The following is a 19179-nucleotide window of genomic DNA, read 5'->3' on the forward strand; positions in this document are numbered from 1 at the left end:
ATGGGGTGACCCTGAAAATAGTGCCGCAACTTGTGCGAGGCCACCAGTAGCGCGAGGAGGAGTTTCTGAGGCATGGGGTACCGTGCCCTCACATCCCGCAACACCGTGCTGACGAAGTACACTGGGTGCTCAACGAGGTTGGGTGCGTCAGTGCTTGCGGCTCCCTTCGGAGACCATGGCGCCTCCTGAGGCGATGAGGCCTCCTGAGACTGGCCATCTGGGAGAGGGGCCTCTTCCGCCTTCGGTGCACTCCTCTGCGGCGGCTGATCCTCCTCAGCCGCGGTGGCGGTTTCTGTGGGCCTTCATTGTTCCTGTTCTGCCTTGTCCCGGGCTACTGCCGCAGTTTTGATTTGACGCTCCTCTCTAACCGCCACCAGGGCTGCGCTGGCGGAGTAGGGAGTGGCGGCGAGGTAAAGCACCAGGGGTTCTTTTGGGCGCGGAGCCACCATGACCGGTGGGCTGGTCAGGTATCACTTGAGATCCTGGAACGCCTTGTCGGCCTCTTCAGTCCACTCAAAGGGCCCCTTTTTCTTCATTAGATGGAAGAAGGGCAGCGCTCGTTCCCCCAACTTGGAGATGAAGCGCCCTAGCGCGGTCACGCGCCCAGTGAGCTTCTGCATTTGTCTGAGGATCTTTGGCGGGCTCATGTCTTCCACCGCCTTGACCTTTTCCGGGTTAGCCTCGATGCCTCGGTGGGACACGAGGAAACCCAAGAGCTTGCCCGAGGGGACTCCGAACACACACTTCTCTGGGTTGAGCCATAGGTTCACTGCGTTGAGGCTCGCGAAGGTTTCCTCCAGGTCTTGTATCAGGGTCCTGGCCTCCCGAGACTTTACCATAATGTCATCGACGTAAGCTTCAACATTCTTCCCGAGCTGCGGGCCCAAGGTGATGTGCATCAGCCGCTGAAAGGTCGCCCCTGCGTTATGCAGCCCGAATGGCATGCAGGTGTAGCAGTACACCCCACACGGGGTTAGGAAGGCTGTCTTTTCGACGTATTCTACCGCCATCTTGATCTGGTGATACCCAGAGAAGGCATCCAAGAAGCATAGCAGGTCGCATTCCGCGGTGGAATCGACGATCTGGTCGATGCGAGGGAGCGGGAACGGATCTTGCGGGCATGCTCTGTTGAGGTTGGTGAAGTCGACACACATGCGCTCCTTCCCTCCCTTCTTTGGCACAACGACAGGGTTGGCCAACCAATCCGGGTATCGGACCTCGCGAATGACCCTAGCGGCTTCTAATTTGCGGGTCTCTTGGACGATGAAGGCCTGCTTTTCTGTGGACTGCCGCCTGGCCTTCTTCTTCACAGGGCGCACGTTGGGGCACACGTTGAGGTGATGCTCGATTACACTCTTAGGGATCCCTGCCAACTGGTCAGGCTCCCAAGCGAATACCTTCTGTCTGCGTTCTGGGAACGGGGGTCCCCAGACTTGCCTGCCTGCGGCCTGCGGCGTGGCTCAAAGGAGGGCCCAGCACGGCCCATCTTCACCAACACAGACCCAAGACCCTCGCGAGGGGCCAAGCCTCGCGGGGCGGACGATGCGGAGCTTCCTCAGGCACAGCCTCATCAGGCTGGCTCGCAAGGAGGCGGAGAGATCAAGGCGGGGTACCTCACGAGGTGCCCGTAACGCAAGCCATGACGGCCAAGGGCGCCAGGCGGGTGCCAGCCCGCGCGGTGTCCTCCTTTCCCCTTTGGTGCAAAGGGGGCAAGCGCAGCCGCGGAGTACCGAGGCATCAGGCAAAGGTTGCCATTTTGGTGCAACAAGACCAAGACCAGGAGGACTGCAAGACGGAGGTAATCGTGGAGCCCAAGACGGCGTCACCACCAGAGCCTTGCGCAGGCGAAGACTACTTTTGTCGGGATAACTGGTACTAGCTGTCCCCCTTCAAATTAGCCCGCCATTGTTGGCTCCCTTCCCGCTTGATATTTGGGAAGAGGACCAGGGCCTCTATAAATAGGACCAGCCACCCATAGGATGAAAAGGAGAGAAGGGGGTGACTGGACTCCTCCCAGCAGTTCATTGCCCCAGCCAAGAACAGACCCTCGCGAGGCTGTTCTTCCTTGTATTGTTCATCACCATCAGCCCAGGAGGCAATCCACCACACCACACACAGGAGTAGGGTATTACAACACAACGGTGGCCTGAACCAGTATAAACCCTGTGTCTCTTGTGTTGTTCTTTCCATAGCTTAGATCTTAGCAAGGCGGAGGGGTGCAGGTAGGTAGGAGGCGAAATCTCCGCGCGCACCCCAGTGTTCGAACCTCAAGGGTCTGCCGGAACCCGAAATCCGACATTTGGCGCACCAGGTAGGGGTGCACCGGAGTTTTCTCTTCCGCCACCGCCATGGCCTGCCTCGCGATGAGTAGCGCGTCGCCCGCTCCGGCCGCCGGCGCCAGCATGGGGGCCAGGGGGCTCCGAGCCCTGGCCCCAGCCCTGCAACGGGTACGGTGGCCGGACAAGTTCAAGCCAACGACGCCGCCGCGGTACGGCGGCGCGACAGATCCGCTGGCCTTCTTGCTGGCGAGCGAGGAGGCCCTCCTCGAAGCCGGAGGTGACGATAGGGTCATGGCCAACTGGCTCCCCATGGCCCTCACCGGCGCTCCGCGCACATGGCTGCTCCACCTGCCGGCAGCCTCTGTGGCCTCCTCGGAAGAGCCCCGCAGCCTCTTCCCCGCCTATCGCGCTACACCAACACCCCTAGTCATCGCGACCCTCCTGGGTGGCTCGCAGGCGCCGCCTACAAGTCACCACGTCAAGCCGTTCATCCACCGGGTCAGCGCCGCTTCCGCGCGGCAGGGGCTCTCCCGGACCGTCCGGCGCCCAAGGCCGGCCTGACCTTCAGCTTGGAGGACCACCCCTCCAACTCGGCCTGCTCGGGTGCGCTCTCCATGCCGTGCACCCCCACCATCTGCCAGGTGGCCGTCACCAGAATTCTCATCGATGGTGGTGCGGGCCTTAGCGTGCTCTCGGTCGAGGCCTTCAACCTCCTCTGCATACCCCTGGAGCGGCTGCAACCCAGCTGGCCCTTCTTAGGCGTTGGGGGCGGGTCATCCAGCTCCTTGGGACAGATCCGACTCCCAGTAACCGTCGGCACCTACAACAACTTCCGCACGGAGCTGGTCGACTTCGACATCGCCCCCATCGGCCTCCCCTACAACGCCATCCTCGGCTACCCAGCGTTGGCCTAGTTCATAGCCGCGACGCACCCGGCGTACAACCTCATGAAGATGCCCGGGAGCAGCGGTGTCCTCACCGTGCACGGGGACACCGGAGACGCGCTGCGGGTGCCCAAGCTCGCCTTCAAGACGGCGGCTTCGGCACAGCCCGCTGACTTGGAGACCCCCGATCCCAAGGGGGCTGCACCCGCCAAGAAGAAACAGTTGTTCACCCAAGACAAGGAAGAAACCAAGCAGATACCCGTCGATGAGGACGGGTCCACCAATGCCACTTTCACCATAGGCGCCAACCTCGAACCTGAGCAGGGGGAGGCCCTAGTCGGGTTCCTGCGTGCAAACAAGAAGGTATTCGCTTGGGAGCCTGACTAATTGGCAGGGATCCCTAGGAGTGTAATCGAGCATCACCTCAATGTGTGCCCTAACGTGCGCCCTGTGAAGCAGAAGGCCAGGCGGCAGTCCACAGAAAAGCAGGCCTTCATCGTGCAAGAGACCCGCAAATTAGAAGCCGCTGGGGTCATTCGCGAGGTCCGATACCCGGATTGGTTGGCCAACCCTGTCGTTGTGCCAAAGAAGGGAGGGAAGGAGCGCATGTGTGTCGACTTCACCAACGTCAACAAAGCATGCCCGCAAGATCTGTTCCCGCTCCCCCGCATCGACCAGATCGTCAATTCCACCGCGGAATGCGACCTGCTATGCTTCATGGATGCCTTCTCTGGGTATCACCAGATCAAGATGGCGGTAGAAGACGTTGAAAAGACAGCCTTCCTAACCCCGTGTGGGGTGTACTGCTACACCTGCATGCCATTCGGGCTGCGTAACGCAGGGGCGACCTTTCAGCGGCTGATCCACATCACCTTGGGCCCGCAGCTTGGGAAGAATATTGAAGCTTACGTCGATGACATTGTGGTAAAGTCTCGGGAGGCCAGGACCCTGATACAAGATCTGGAGGAAACCTTCGCGAGCCTCAACGCAGTGAACTTATGGCTCAACCCAGAGAAGTGTGTGTTCGGAGTCCCCTCAGGCAAGCTCTTGGGTTTCCTCGTGTCCCACCGAGGCATCGAGGCTAACCCGGAAAAGGTCAAGGCGGTGAAAGACATGAGCCCGCCAAAGACTCTCAGAGAAATGCAGAAGCTCACTGGGCGCGTGACCGCACTAGGGCGCTTCATCTCCAAGTTGGGGGAACAAGCGCTGCCCTTCTTCCAGCTAATGAAGAAAAAGGGGCCCTTTGATTGGACTGAAGAGGCCGACAAGGCATTCCAGGATCTCAAGAGATACCTGACCAGCCCACCGGTCATGGTGGCTCCGCGCCCTCAAGAGCCCCTGGTGCTTTACCTCGCCGCCACTCCCTACTCCGCCAGCGCAGCCCTGGTGGTGGTTAGAGAGGAGCGTCGAATCAAAACCGCGGCAGCAGCCCGGGACAAGGCAGAACAGGAACAAGGAAGGCCCACAGAAACCGCCACCGCGGCTGAGCAGGATCAGCCGCCACAAAGGAGTGCACCGGAGGCGGAAGAGGCCCCTCTCCCAGATGGCCAGTCTTAGGAGGCCTCATCGCCTCAAGAGGCGCCATGGTCACCGAAGGGAGCCACCAGCACTGACGCACCCAACCTCGTTGAGCACCCAGTGTACTTCGTCAGCATGGTGTTGCGGGATGCGAGGGCACGGTACCCCATGCCTCAGAAACTCCTCCTCGCGCTACTGGTGGCCTCACGCAAGCTGTGGCACTATTTTCAGGGTCACCTCATCAAGGTCGTTTCGTCATACCCCCTGGAGAGAGTGCTCAGGAGCCCTAACTCAGCGGGAAGGGTCGCTGAGTGGAACATAGAACTGCAAGCGTTTCAGCTCGAATTTAGCACGACCAGAGTCATCAAGGGAGCAGCGTTGGCGGATTTTGTGGCAGAATGGACGGAGGCACCAGGCCTCAAGGCCGACGAGGATCGGTCCCTCTCCCTGGGAAGCAAGGCGCCAGAAGGCTGGGTCATGCACTTCGATGGGGCGTTCTCCAGGCATGGCACTGGGGCTGGGGCAGTGCTTATATCGCCCACTCAGGACAAGCTCTACTATGCTGTGCAGCTCTATTTCTAGCAAGGTGAAAAGGTCTCCAACAACATAGCGGAGTATGAAGGTTTAATAGCGGGCTTGAAGGCCGCAGCTGCCCTGGGAGTGAAATGCCTCACCATCAAGGGTGATCCGCAGCTCCTTGTCAATTTCTCCAACAAGGTGTACGAGCCGAAAGATGAGCACATGGAATCCTACCTTGCGGAGGTCCGCAGGATGGAGAAGCAGTTCTGGGGGTTGGAGTTGTAGCATGTGCCCCGTGGCACCAATCAGGAGGCCGACGACATCGCCAAACGGGCGTCCAGGCGGTTACCTCAGGAGCCTGGCGTTTTCGAGGAGCGGCTCTTCAAACCCTCAGCCCTTTCATCAATGTCAAACACGGCTTAGCCTCGGGAGGAGCTCCCCCAGCCACCTGCCTCAGGAGCTCCGGCCTGTGGCCCGGCCTCAGGAGCATGCCTGCTCCTGACGATGGAACCTCCGGAGGGATGCTGGATCACGGAGCTCCGGAGTTACTTAACACAAGGAACCCTGTCGGAGAAGGAGGAGGAAGCGGAGCGAGTGGCACGCCAGGCCACGGCATACTGCATCAAGGATGGAGAGCTCTACCGGAAGCGACCAAACGATGTATCCCTGCATTGCATCTCTAGGGAGCAAGGGAAGGAACTGCTGGAAGATATACACGGCGGAGACTGTGGACATCATTCATCATCACGGACCCTCGTCAGCAAGGCGTTCCGCAGTGGGTTTTATTGGCCCACCGCACTCAATGACGCCGTCGAACTAGTGAAAGCTTGTGAGGCCTGCCAGTTCCACGCCAAGCAGATCCATCAGCCAGCAGGAGGCCTGCAGACTATACCCCTTTCGTGGCCATTCGCAGTCTGGGGGTTGGACATCTTGGGCCCGTTTCCTCGGGCGCCAGGGGGCTACCGCTACCTCTACGTCGCCGTGGACAAGTTCACCAAGTGGGCTGAAGTAGAGGCTGTCCGCACCATTCCCGTGGGTTCCGCGGTCAAGTTCATCAAGGGCATCGTGAGCCGGTTCGGGGTGCTGAACCGCATCATCACGGACAACTGTTCGCAGTTCACCAGTAACCTCTTCAAAACATACTGTGCTAACCTTGGAACGCAGATATGCTACGCTTCGGTGGCGCACCCCCGAAGCAACGGCCAGGCCGAGCGAGCCAACGCAGAGGTCCTGAGGGGCCTCAAGACCAGGACGTTAAAGAAGAAGCTGGAGGCCTGCAGCAGAGGTTGGTACAACGAGCTTCAGTCCGTGTTGTGGTCCATCCGCACAACCGCGACCAAGCCGACCGGAGAGACCCCGTTCTTCCTGGTCTACGGAGCCGAAGCGGTCCTCCCCCACGAGGTCAGACGTCGCTCCGCGCGGGTCCTGGCGTTCGACGCGGCACAATAGGACTCCATGCGGGGGATGGACCTCGTGCTGGGGGAGGAACGTTGCCGAGAAGCCGCGCTGCGAGCGGCGACGTACCAACAAGCGCTACGGCGATATCACTGCCGCAACATCTGCCCCAGAACCCTCGAGGTAGGAGACCTCGTGCTCAGGCGGGTTCTCTCCAGGGAGGGGCTGCACAAGCTCTCTCCCTTGTGGGAGGGCCCGTTCAAAGTTGTTCATGTTTCCAGGCCCGGCTCCGCGCGCTTGGAGACTCAGGAGGGGGTGCCGGTCCAGAACGCATGGAACATCCAGCACCTCCGGAGGTTCTACCCCTAAAAAAGGCCCAGAGCCTGTGAAGAAGGCGAATGCCTGTGAAGCTGTCGCGTTTTGGAAAAGGCCCAGAGCCTGTGAAGAAGGCGAACGCCTGTGAAGCTGTCGCATTTTGGAAAAGGCCCAGAGCCTGTGAAGAAGGCGAATGCCTGTGAAGCTGTCGCGTTTTGGAAAAGGCCCAGAGCCTATGAAGAAGGCGAACGCCTGTGAAGCTGTCGCGTTTTGGAAAAGGCCCAGAGCCTGTGAAGAAGGAGAATGCCTGTGAAGCTGTCGCATTTTTGAGAAGGCCTGAAGCGTGTGAAGAAGGCCAACGCCTATGAAGCTCGCCGCCCGTGACACTCTCATGTAATAATGAGTTGGGGCTGTACACGCCTCGGAGTCTCAGGAGCGCTGGCCTCAGGCCCTGGGGCTCCCTCCCAGGCCCAGTGGCAGCACTTAGCTCCGCGCTGGTGAGAAGACGTCATAGACTAGATTAGGTGTCGGACGAGGCTTTTCATTTGCTTTCCGCAGTTGACTTGTTCCTTCTCATTCGAAGTTTTATTGAAGTTGTTGCCGTCTTTGGCTTGTGGTTCTTCGACTTTTCACTCTCCTGCCTCGATTTCTCTTATGCAAGGCCTCGCGAGGGGGGGGCAGCCGAGCGCCCTCGCGAGTGTTCCTGTCCTAGTCGTTCAAAGGGTTTGCGACCTGGGTCCATTACAGGAGCACCCCTCCAGTCCGTGCCCCACGGGCACCGCGACACGAACACAGGGCCTGGGTCGGTCGCCCCCCATGGCTGGGGCCGGGAACTATCCACGCGCGGGCATGTAGCAGGAAGGCACGATAGCGGAAGCAAAACGATGATTAACAGCAATGAACCAAACACGCCCCCGCGGGGCTCCACACTACTGTCTTTTTACGCAGGAAAAAGGAAAAGAAAGAACAAATCAGGCGCAGCTCGCCTCACACTATCTGCGGGGAAGACTCGAGCTGCCTCCGGGGCTCAGGAAGACTCCCTCTCGCGCTTCACCGGGGCGCGACGGCGGGCGGACACGCTACCACCTCCCAAGCGGATACGATGGCGTGGAGGCTGACCACGGCCACCGCTAGAAGAGTCGCCGTCTGAAGAAGAACCGGAGATGCTTGGGGAACCCTGAGCGCCGCCAGTCACGCGAGCGCTGTCCTCTCCATCACCGCCGGAGCTGGGTTCCCGGCCACGGTCGTCGTCCTCGGGGCAGCACCCCGCGCGGCGGCCAACTTCCCCAAACACCCTCACGTAGAGGGTGGCATTGCCGTCAAACTTGAAGTGCAGGGTGCACCGACGGCTCAGGCCACGCGCGCGGGCAAACATCTGCCAACCGCGGGCCAGGGCCAGGCTCCCGGCTGCGGAGACCTCCAGTGAAGCCCATGAGGCCCGGCTGCAGCAGCCGTCGGCCTGAAGCCAGAGGCCGCCCGGGGCGCCGGCCGGGAGCTCACCGAGGAGGAAGCGAGGAAGTGGAAGCCGGGTGCTAGTCGGCCCCGCCGACCACACGACGAACTCCAGCAGCACCTCTGCAGCGCGGAAGCACGGCCTAGGGGGACGCGCGACCAGAGCGCGCCCCCCGGCCGCAGCAATCCGCCCGTCACCGTGCGGGAAATCGTCTCCACGGCCGCGGGGAGCTGTCGTGGTGGCCACAGGATGTTTGCGAGAGCACCCTCGGCCGCGCTTGGGCGGGGGAGAGGCAGGCTCAACCTGGCGAGCCTGCCCCTTCTCTACGGCCGAGAACCTCCTCGACGGGGCCATGAAGAAGAAGGAGAAGCAAGGGGGGACGAACTGGAAGGGCATGCGCTGATCCGTACTTATAGCTGGCGAGGGCCAACCGACGGCCCCCACGATCGCAGGTAATTATGACCCGCTTTGCATGCAGGGACTTGTCCAATCCGTGCAGTTGCCGAGGCGCCATGGGGAAGTGGAGACGCCCATGTCCAATCAACCGCCACACGGCGCCCAAGACCGCAGGCTGTTAGGGCCCGCGGCGCTTCGCTCATGCCCTTTCGCCTCCCTGCACGGCCAAGCCCGGGCGCGCCTTGGGCCCGGGGGCTACTGTCGGTGTTCTGGGAACGGGGGTTCCCAGACTTGCCTGCCTGCGGCCTGCGGCGTGGCTCAAAGGAGGGCCCAGCACGGCCCATCTTCACCAACACAGACCCAAGACCCTTGCGAGGGGCTAAGCCTTGCGGGGCGGACGACGCGGAGCTTCCTGAGGCACAGCCTCATCAGGCTGGCTCGCAAGGAGGCGGAGAGATCAAGGCGGGGTACCTCACGAGGTGCCCGTGACGCAAGCCATGACGGCCAAGGGCGCCAGGCGGGTGCCAGCCCGCGCGGTGTCCTCCTTTCCCCTTTGGTGCAAAGGGGGCAAGCGCAGCCGTGGAGTACCGAGGCATCAGGCAAAGGTTGCCATTTTGGTGCAACAAGACCAAGACCAGGAGGACTGCAAGACGGAGGTCATCGTGGAGCCCAAGACGGCGTCACCACCAGAGCCTTGCGCAGGCGAAGACTACTTTTGTCGGGATAATTGGTACTAGCTGTGCCCCTTCAAATTAGCCTGCCATTGTTGGCTCCCTTCCCGCTCGATATTTGGGAAGAGGACCAGGGCCTCTATAAATAGGACCAGCCACCCATAGGATGAAAAGGAGAGAAGGGGGTGACTGGACTCCTCCTAGCAGTTCATTGCCCCAGCCAAGAACAGACCCTCGCGAGGCTGTTCTTCCTTGTATTGTTCATCACCATCAGCCCAGGAGGCAATCCACCACACCACACACTGGAGTAGGGTATTACACCACAACGGTGGCCCGAACCAGTATAAACCCTGTGTGTCTTGTGTTGTTCTTTCCATAGCTTAGATCTTAGCGAGGCGGAGGGGTGCAGGTAGGTAGGAGGCGAAATCTCTGCGCGCACCCCAGTGTTCGAACCTCAAGGGTCTGCCGAAACCCGAAATCCGACACCTTCTTTTTTGCACGCAGGAACCCGACCAGGGCCTCCTCCTGCTCGGGTTCGAGGTTGGCGCCTATGGTGAAAGTGGCGTTGTTGGACCCGTCCTCATCGACGGGTATCTGCTTGGTTTCTGCCTTGTCTTGGGTGAACAACTGTTTCTCCTTGGCGAGTGCAGCCCCCTTGGTCTCGGGGTTCTCCAAGTCGGCGGGCTGCGCCGACGCTGCCGTCTTGAAGGCGAGCTTGAGCACCCGCAGCACGTCTTCGGTGTCCCCGTGCATGGTGAGGACACTGCTGCTCCCGGGCATCTTCATGAGGTTGTACGTCGGGTGCGTCGCGGCCATGAATTGGGCCAGCGCTGGGTAGCCGAGGATGGCGTTGTAGGGGAGGCCGATGGGGGCGATGTCGAAGTCGACCAGCTCCGTGCGGAAGTTGTTGTAGGTGCCGAAGGTTACTGGGAGCCGGATCTGTGCCAAGGAGCTGGATGAACCGCCCCCAACGCCTGAGAAGGGCCGGCTGGGTTGCAGCCGTTCCAAGGGTATGCAGAGGAGGTTGAAGGCCTCGACCGAGAGCACGCTGAGGCCCGCACCGCCATCGATGAGAGTTCTGGTGACGGCCACCTGGCAGATGGTGGGGGTGCACAGCATGGGGAGCACACCCGAGCAGGCCGAGTTGGAGGGGTGGTCCTCCGAGCTGAAGGACAGGCCGGCCTTGGGCGCCGCCCGGTCCGGGAGAGCCCCCTGCCGCACGGAAGCGGCACTGACCCGGTGGATGAACGGCTTGACGTGGCGACTTGTAGGCGGCGCCTGTGAGCCGCCCAGGAGGGTCGCGATGACCGGGGGTGTTGGTGTAGCGCGATGGGCGGGGAAGAGGCTGCGGGGCTCTTCCCAGGAGGCCACGGAGGCTGCCGGCAAGTGGAGCAGCCATGTGCCTGGAGCGCCGGTGAGGGCCATGGGGAGCTAGTTGGCCATGACCCTATCGTCACCTCCGGCTTTGAGGACGGCCTCCTCGCTCACCAGCAAGAAGGCCAGCGGATCTGTCGCGCCGCCGTAGCGCGGCGGCGTCGTTGGCTAGAACTTGTCCGGCCACCGTACCCGTTGCAGGGCTGGGGCCAGGGCTCGGATCCCCCTGGCCCGGGTGCTGGCGCCGGCGGCCGGAGCGGGCGACGCGCTACTCATCGCGAGGTAGGCGGTGGCGGAAGAGAAAACTCCGGTGCACCCCTACCTGGCGCGCCAAATGTCAGATTTCGGGTTCCGGCAGACCCTTGAGGTTCGAACACTAGGGTGCGCGCGGAGATTTCGCCTCCTACCTACCTGCACCCCTCCGCCTCGCTAAGATCTAAGATATGGAAAGAACAACACAAGAGACACAGGGTTTATACTGGTTCGGGCCACCGTTGTGGTGTAATACCCTACTCCAGTGTGTGGTGTGGTGGATTGCCTCCTGGGCTGATGGTGATGAACAATACAAGGAAGAACAGCCTCGCGAGGGTCTGTTCTTGGCTGGGGCAATGAACTGCTGGGAGGAGTCCAGTCACCCTCCTTTCTCTCCTCCATCCTATGGGTGGCTGGTCCTATTTATAGAGGCCATGGTCCTCTTCCCAAATATCGAGCGGGAAGGGAGCCAACAATTGCGGGCTAATTTGAAGGGGGGCAGCTAGTACCAGTTATCCTGACAAAAGTAGTCTTCGCCTGCACAAAGCTCTGGTGGTAACGCCGTCTTGGGCTCCACGATGACCTCCGTCTTGTAGTCCTCCTGGTCTTGGTCTTGTTGCACCGAAATGGCAACCTTTGCCTGATGCCTCGGTACTCCGTGGCTGCGCTTGCCCCCTTTGCACCAAAGGGGAAAGGAGGACACCGCACCGGCTGGCACCTGCCTGGCGCCCTTGGCCGTCATGGATTGCGGCACGGGCACCTCATGAGGTACCCCGCCTTGATCTCTCCGCCTCCTCGCGAGCCAGCCTGATGAGGCCGTGCCTGAGGAAGCTCCGCGTCGTCCGCCCCGCGAGGCTTGGCCCCTCGCGAGGGTCTTGGGTCTATGTTGGTGAAGATGGGCCGTGCTGGGCCCCCCTTTGAGCCACGCCGCAGGCCGCAGGCAGGCAAGTCTGGGGACCCACGTTCCCAGAACGCCGACATACTTGTGTGTCATGGGGTGCCCCCTTGCCCCCGTATATAAAGGAGGGAGAGGGGGAGGTGCGGCCGGCCCTAGGGGTGCGCCTGGAGGAGTCCTACTCCCACCGGGAGTAGGACTCCCCCCTCTAGCCTTGTTGGAGAAGGAAAGGGGAAGGGGGAAAGAGGAAAGGCGGGCGCCGCCCCCCTTCCTTGTCCAATTCGGACTAGGGGGGAGGGGGCGCGCGGCCTGCCCTGGCCGGCCCTCCTCTTCTCCCTTAGGGCCCATGTAGGCCCATTAACCCCCGGGGGGCTCCGGTAACCCCCCGGTGCTGCGGTAAAAAACCCAATTTCACCCAGAATGGTTCCAATATCCAAATATAGGCTTACAATATATCAATCTTTATGTCTCGACCATTTTGAGACTCCTCGTCATGTCCGTGATCATATCCGGGACTCTGAACTACCTTCGGTACATCAAAACACAAAAACCCTAATTACGATTGTCACCGAACTTTAAGCGTGCGGACCCTACGGGTTCGAGAACTATGTAGACATGACCGAGACACGTCTCCGGTCAATAACCAATAGTGGAACCTGGATGCTCATATTGGCTGCTACATATTCTACGAAGATCTTTATCGGTCAGACCGCATAACAACATACGTTGTTCCCTTTGTCACCGGTATGTTACTTGCCCGAGATTCGATCGTCGGTATCTCAATACCTAGTTCAATCTCGTTACCGGCAAGTCTCTTTACTCATTCCGTAATACATCATCCCGTAACTAACTCATTAGTTGCAGTGCTTGCAAGGCTTATAGTGATGTGCATTACCGACTGGGCCCAGAGATACCTCTCCGACAATCGGAGTGACAAATCCTAATCTCAAAATATGCCAACCCAACAAGTACCTTTGGAGACACCTGTAGAGCACCTTTATGATCACCCAGTTACGTTGTGACATTTGGTAGCACACAAAGTGTTCCTCCAGTAAATGGGAGTTGCATAATCTCATAGTCATAGGAACATGTATAAGTCATGAAGAAAGCAATAGCAACAAACTAAACGATCAAGTGCTAAGCTAACGGAATGGGTCAAGTCAATCACATGATTCTCCTAATGATGTGATCCCATTAATCAAATGACAACTCTTTGTCTATGGCTAGGAAACATAACCATCTTTGATCAACTAGCTAGTCAAGTAGAGGCATACTAGTGACACTCTGTTTGTCTATGTATTCACACATGTATTATGTTTCCAGTTAATACAATTCTAGCATGAATAATAAACATTTATCATGATATAAGAAAATAAATAATAACTTTATTATTGCCTCTAGGGCATATTTCCTTCAGTCTCCCACTTGCACTAGAGTCAATAATCTAGTTCACATCGCCATGTGATTTAATACCAATAGTTCACATCACCATGTGATTAACACCCATAGTTCACATCGACATGTGACCAACACCCAAAGGGTTTACTAGAGTCAATAATCTAGTTCACATTGCTATGTGATTAACACCCAAAGAGTACTAAGGTGTGATCATGTTTTGCTTGTGAGAGAAGTTTAGTCAACGGGTCTGCCACATTCAGATCCGTAAGTATTTTGCAATTTTCTATGTCCAATGCTCTGCACGAAGCTACTCTAGCTAATTGCTCCCACTTTCAATATATATCCAGATTGTGATTTAGAGTCATCTGGATCAGTGTCAAAATTTGCATCGACGTAACCCTTTACGACGAACCCTTTTTGTCAGCTCCATAATCGAGAAACATATCCTTATTACACTAAGGATAATTTTGACCGCTGTCCATTGATCTACTCCTAGATCACTATTGTACTCCCTTGCGAAAAACTCAGGGCAGGGTATACAATAGGTCTGGTACACAGCATGCCATACTTTATAGAACCTATGGCTGAGGCATAGGGAATGACTTTCATTCTCTCTCTATCTTCTGCCGTGGTCGGGTTTTGAGTCTTACTCAACTTCACACCTTGTAACACAGGAAAGAACTCCTTCTTTGACTGTTCCATTTTGAACTACTTCAAAATCTTGTCAAGGTATGTACTCATTGAAAAACTTATCAAGCGTCTTGATCTATCTCTATAGATCTTGATGCTCAATATGTAAGCAGCTTCACCGAGGTCTTTCTTTGAAAAACTCCTTTCAAACATTCCTTTATGCTTTGCAGAATAATTCTACATTATCTCCGATCAACAATATGTCATTCACATATACTTATCAGAAATGTAGTGCTCCCACTCACTTTCTTGTAAATACAGGCTTCACCGCAAGTATATATAAAACTATATGCTTTGATCAACTTATCAAAGCGTATATTCCAACTCTAAGATGCTTGCACCAGTCCATAGATGGATCGCTGGAGCTTTGCATATTTTGTTAGTACCTTTAGGATTGACAAAACCTTCTGGTTGCATTATATACAACACTTCTTTAATAAATCCATTAAGGAATGCAGTTTTGTTTATCCATTTGCCAGATTTCATAAAATGCGGCAATTGCTAACATGATTCGGACAGACTTAAGCATAGATATGAGTGAGAAATTCTCATCATAGTCAACACCTTGAACTTGTCGAAAACCTTTTTGTGACAATTCTAGCTTTGTAGATAGTAACGCTACTATCAGCGTCCGTCTTCCTCTTGAAGATCCATTTAATCATAATGGCTCGCTGATCAATGGGCAAGTCAATCAAAAGTCCATACTTTGTTCTCATACATGGTTCTCATCTCAGATTTCATGGCCTCAAGCCATTTCGTGGAATCTGGGCTCATCATCGCTTCCTCATAGTTCGTAGGCTTGTCATGGTCAAGTAACATGACCTCCAGAACAGGATTACCGTACCACTCTGGTGCGGATCTCACTATGGTTTACCTATGAGGTTCGGTAGTAACTTGATCTGAAGTTACATGATCATCATCATTAGCTTCCTCACTAATTAGTGTAGTAGTCACAGTAATGGATTTCTGTGATGAACTACTTCCCAATAAGGGAGCAGGTATAGTTACCTCATCAAGTTCTACTTTCCTCCCACTCACTTATTTCGAGAGAAACTCCTTCTCTAGAAAGGATCCATTCTTAGCAACGAATATCTTGCCTTCGGATCTGTGCTAGAAGGTGTACCCAACAGTAACTTTTGGGTATCCTATGAAGATGCACTTTTCCAATTTGGGTTTGAGCTCATCAGGATGAAACTTTTCACATAAGCATCGCAACCCCAAACTTTAAGAAACGACAACTTTGGTTTCTTGCCAAACCACAGTTCATACGGTGTCGTCTCAACAGATTTAGATGGTGCCCTTTTTAACGTGAATGCAGCTGTCTCTAATGCACAACCCCAAAAGTATAGTGGTAAATCGGTAAGAAACATCATAGATTGCATATATCCAATAAAGTACGGTTATGACGTTCGGACACACCATTACACTGTGGTGTTCCAGGTGGCGTGAGTAGTGAAACTATTTCACATTGTTTTAACTGAAGGCCAAACTCGTAACTCAAATATTTCACCTCTGCGATCATATCGTAGAAACTTTTATTTTCTTGTTACGATGATTCTCCACTTCACTCTAAAATTCTTTGAACTTTTCAAATGTTTCAGACTTATGTTTCATCAAGTAGATATACCCATATCTGCTCAAATCATCTGTGAAGGTCAGAAAATAACGATACTTGCCGTGAGCCTTAACACTCATCGGACCGCATACATCAGTATGTATTATTTCCAATAAGTCAGTTGCTCGCTCCATTGTTCCGGAGAACAGAGTCTTAGTCATCTTGCCCGTGAGGCATGGTTCGCAAGCATCAAAATGATTCATAATCAAGTGATTCCAAAAGCCCATCAGCATGGAGTTTCTTCATGCGCTTTACACCAATATGACCTAAACGGCAATGCCACAAATAAGTTGCACTATCATTATTAACTTTGCATCTTTTGGCTTCAATATTATGAATATGTGTATCACTATGATCGAGATCCAACAAACCATTTTCATTGGGTGTATGACCATAGAAGGTTTTATTCATGTAAACAGAACAACAATTATTCTCTAACTTACATGAATAACCGTATTGCAATAAACATGATCCAATCATATTCATGCTCAACGCAAACACTAAATAACATTTATTTTAGGTTCAACACTAATCCCGAAAGTATAGGGAGTGTGCGATGATGATCATATCAATCTTGGAACCACTTCCAATACACATCGTCACTTCATCCTTAATTAGTCTCTGTTCATTCTCCAACTCCCGTTTCGAGTTACTACTCTTAGCAACTGAACCAGTATCAAATACAGAGGGGTTGCTATAAACACTAGTAAAGTACACATCAATAACATGTATATCAAATATAGCTTTGTTCACTTTGCCATCCTTCTAATCCACCAAATACTTGGGGCAGTTCCGCTTCCAGTGACCAGTCCCTTTGCAGTAGAAGCACTTAGTCTCAGGCTTAGGACCAAACTTGGGCTTCTTCACTTGAGCAGCAACTTGCTTGCCGATCTTCTTGAAGTTCCCTTTCTTTCCCTTTGCCCTTTTTTGAAACTAGTGGTCTTGTTAATCATCAACACTTGATGCTCTTTCTTGATTTCTACCTTCAACGATTTCACATCATGAAAAGCTCGGGAATCATCATCCCTTGCATACTATAGTTCATCATGAAGTTCTACTAACTTGGTGATTGTGACTAGAGAATTCTGTCAATCACTATTTTATCTGGAAGATTAACTCCCACTTGATTCAAGCGATTGTAGTACCCAGACAATCCGAACACATGCTCACTGCTTGAGCTATTCTCCTCCATCTTTTAGATATAGAACTTGTTGGAGACTTCATATCTCTCAACTCGAGTATTTGCTTGACATATTAACTTCAACTCCTGGAACATCCATATGATCCATGACGTTCAAAACATCTTTGAAGTCCCGATTCTAAGCTGTTAAGCATGGTGCACTAAACTATCAACTAGTCATCATATTGAGCTAGCCAAACGTTCATGACGTCTACATCTGCTCCTACAATAGGTTTGTCACCTAGCGGTGCATTAAGGACATAATTCTTCTGTGCAGCAATGAGGATAAACCTCAGATCACGGATCCAATCCGCATCATTGCTACTAACATCTTTCAACTTAGTTTTCTCTAGGAACATATCAAAAATAAAACAGGGGAGCTAAATGCGAGCTATTGATCTACAACATAGATATGCTAATACTAACAGGACTAAGTTCATGATAAATTTAGGTTCAATTAATCATATTACTTAAGAACTCCCACTTGGAAAGACATCCCTCTAATCTTCTAAGTGATCACGTGATCTAAATCAACTAAACCATAACCGATCATCACGTGAAATGGAGTAGTTTTCAATGGTGAACATCACTATGTTGATCATATCTACTATATGATTCACGCTCGACCTTTCGGTCTTAGTGTTCCGAGGCCATATCTGCATATGCTAGGCTCGTCAAGTTTAACCTGAGTATTCTGCGTGCGCAAAACTGGCTTGCACCCGTTGTAGATGGACGTAGAGCTTATCACACCCGATCATCACGTGGTGTCTGGGCACGACGAACTTTGGCAATGGTGCATACTCAGGGAGAACACTTTTATCTTGAAATTTAGTGAGAGATCATCTTATAATGCTACCGTCAATCAAAGCAAGATAAGATGCATAAAAGATAAACATCACATGCAATCAATATAAGTGATATGATATGGCCATCATCATCTTGTACTTGTGATCTCCATCTCCGAAGTACCGTCATGATCACCATCGTCACCGGCACGACACCTTGATCTCCATCGTAGCATCGTTGTCGTCTCGCCAATCTTATGCTTCCACGACTATCGCTACCGCTTAGTGATAAAGTAAAGCATTACAGCGCGATTGCATTGCATACAATAAAGTGACAACCATATGGCTCCTGCCAGTTGCCGATAACTCGGTTACAAAACATGATCATCTCATACAATAAAATTTAGCATCATGTCTTGACCATATCACATCACAACATGCCCAGCAAAAACAAGTTAGACGTCCTCTACTTTGTTGTTGCAAGTTTTACGTGGCTGCTACGGGCTTAGCAAGAACCGTTCTTACCTACGCATCAAAACAACAACGATAGTTTGTCAGGTTGGTGCTATTTTAACCTTCGCAAGGACCGGGCGTAGCCACACTCGGTTCAACTAAAGTTGGAGAAACTGACACCCGCCAGCCACCTGTGTGCAAAGCACGTCGGTAGAACCAGTCTCGCGTAAGCGTACGCGTAATGTCGGCCCGGGCCGCTTCATCCAACAATACCGCCGAACCAAAGTATGACATGCTGGTAAATAGTATGACTTATATCGCCCACAACTCACTTGTGTTCTACTCGTGCATAACATCAACGCACAAAACCTGGCTCTGATACCACTGTTGGGTAACGTAGTAATTTCAAAAAAAATTCTACGCACACGCAAGATCATGGTGATGCATAGCAACGAGAGGGGAGAGTGTTTTCTACGTACCCTCGTAGACTGGCAACGGAAGCGTTGAAACAACGTAGAGGAAGTAGTAGTACGTCTTCCCGATCCGACCGGTCCAAGTACCGAACGTACAGCACCTCCGAGTTCTGCACACGTTCAACTCGGTGACGTCCCTCGAGCTCCGATCCAGCAGAGTGTTGAGGGAGAGTTTCGTCAGCACGACAGCATGATGACGGTGATGATGTTCTACCGACGCAGGGCTTCGCCTAAGCACCGCTACGGTATGACCGAGGTGGAATATGGTGGAAGGGGGTACTACACACGGCTAAGGAACAATCACGAAGATCAACTTGTGTGTCATGGGGTGCCCCCTTGCCCCCGTATATAAAGGAGGGAGAGGGGGAGGTGCGGCCGGCCCTAGGGGTGCGCCTGGAGGAGTCCTACTCCCACCGGGAGTAGGACTCCCCCCTCTTGCCTTGTTGGAGAAGGAAAGGGGAAGGGGGAAAGAGGAAAGGGCCCCCCCCCTTCCTTGTCCTATTCGGACTAGGGGGGGACGGGGCGCGTGGCCTGCCCTGGCTGGCCCTCCTCTTCTCCCTTAGGGCCCATGTAGGCCCATTAACCCCCGGGGGGGTTCCGGTAACCCCCCCAGTGCTCCGGTAAAAATCCCGAT

This window comes from Triticum urartu, chromosome 7A (assembly GCF_056163025.1).
Source record: "Triticum urartu cultivar PI428250 chromosome 7A, HENAU_Tu73, whole genome shotgun sequence".
In the NCBI taxonomy this organism is placed as follows: Eukaryota; Viridiplantae; Streptophyta; class Magnoliopsida; order Poales; family Poaceae; genus Triticum; species Triticum urartu.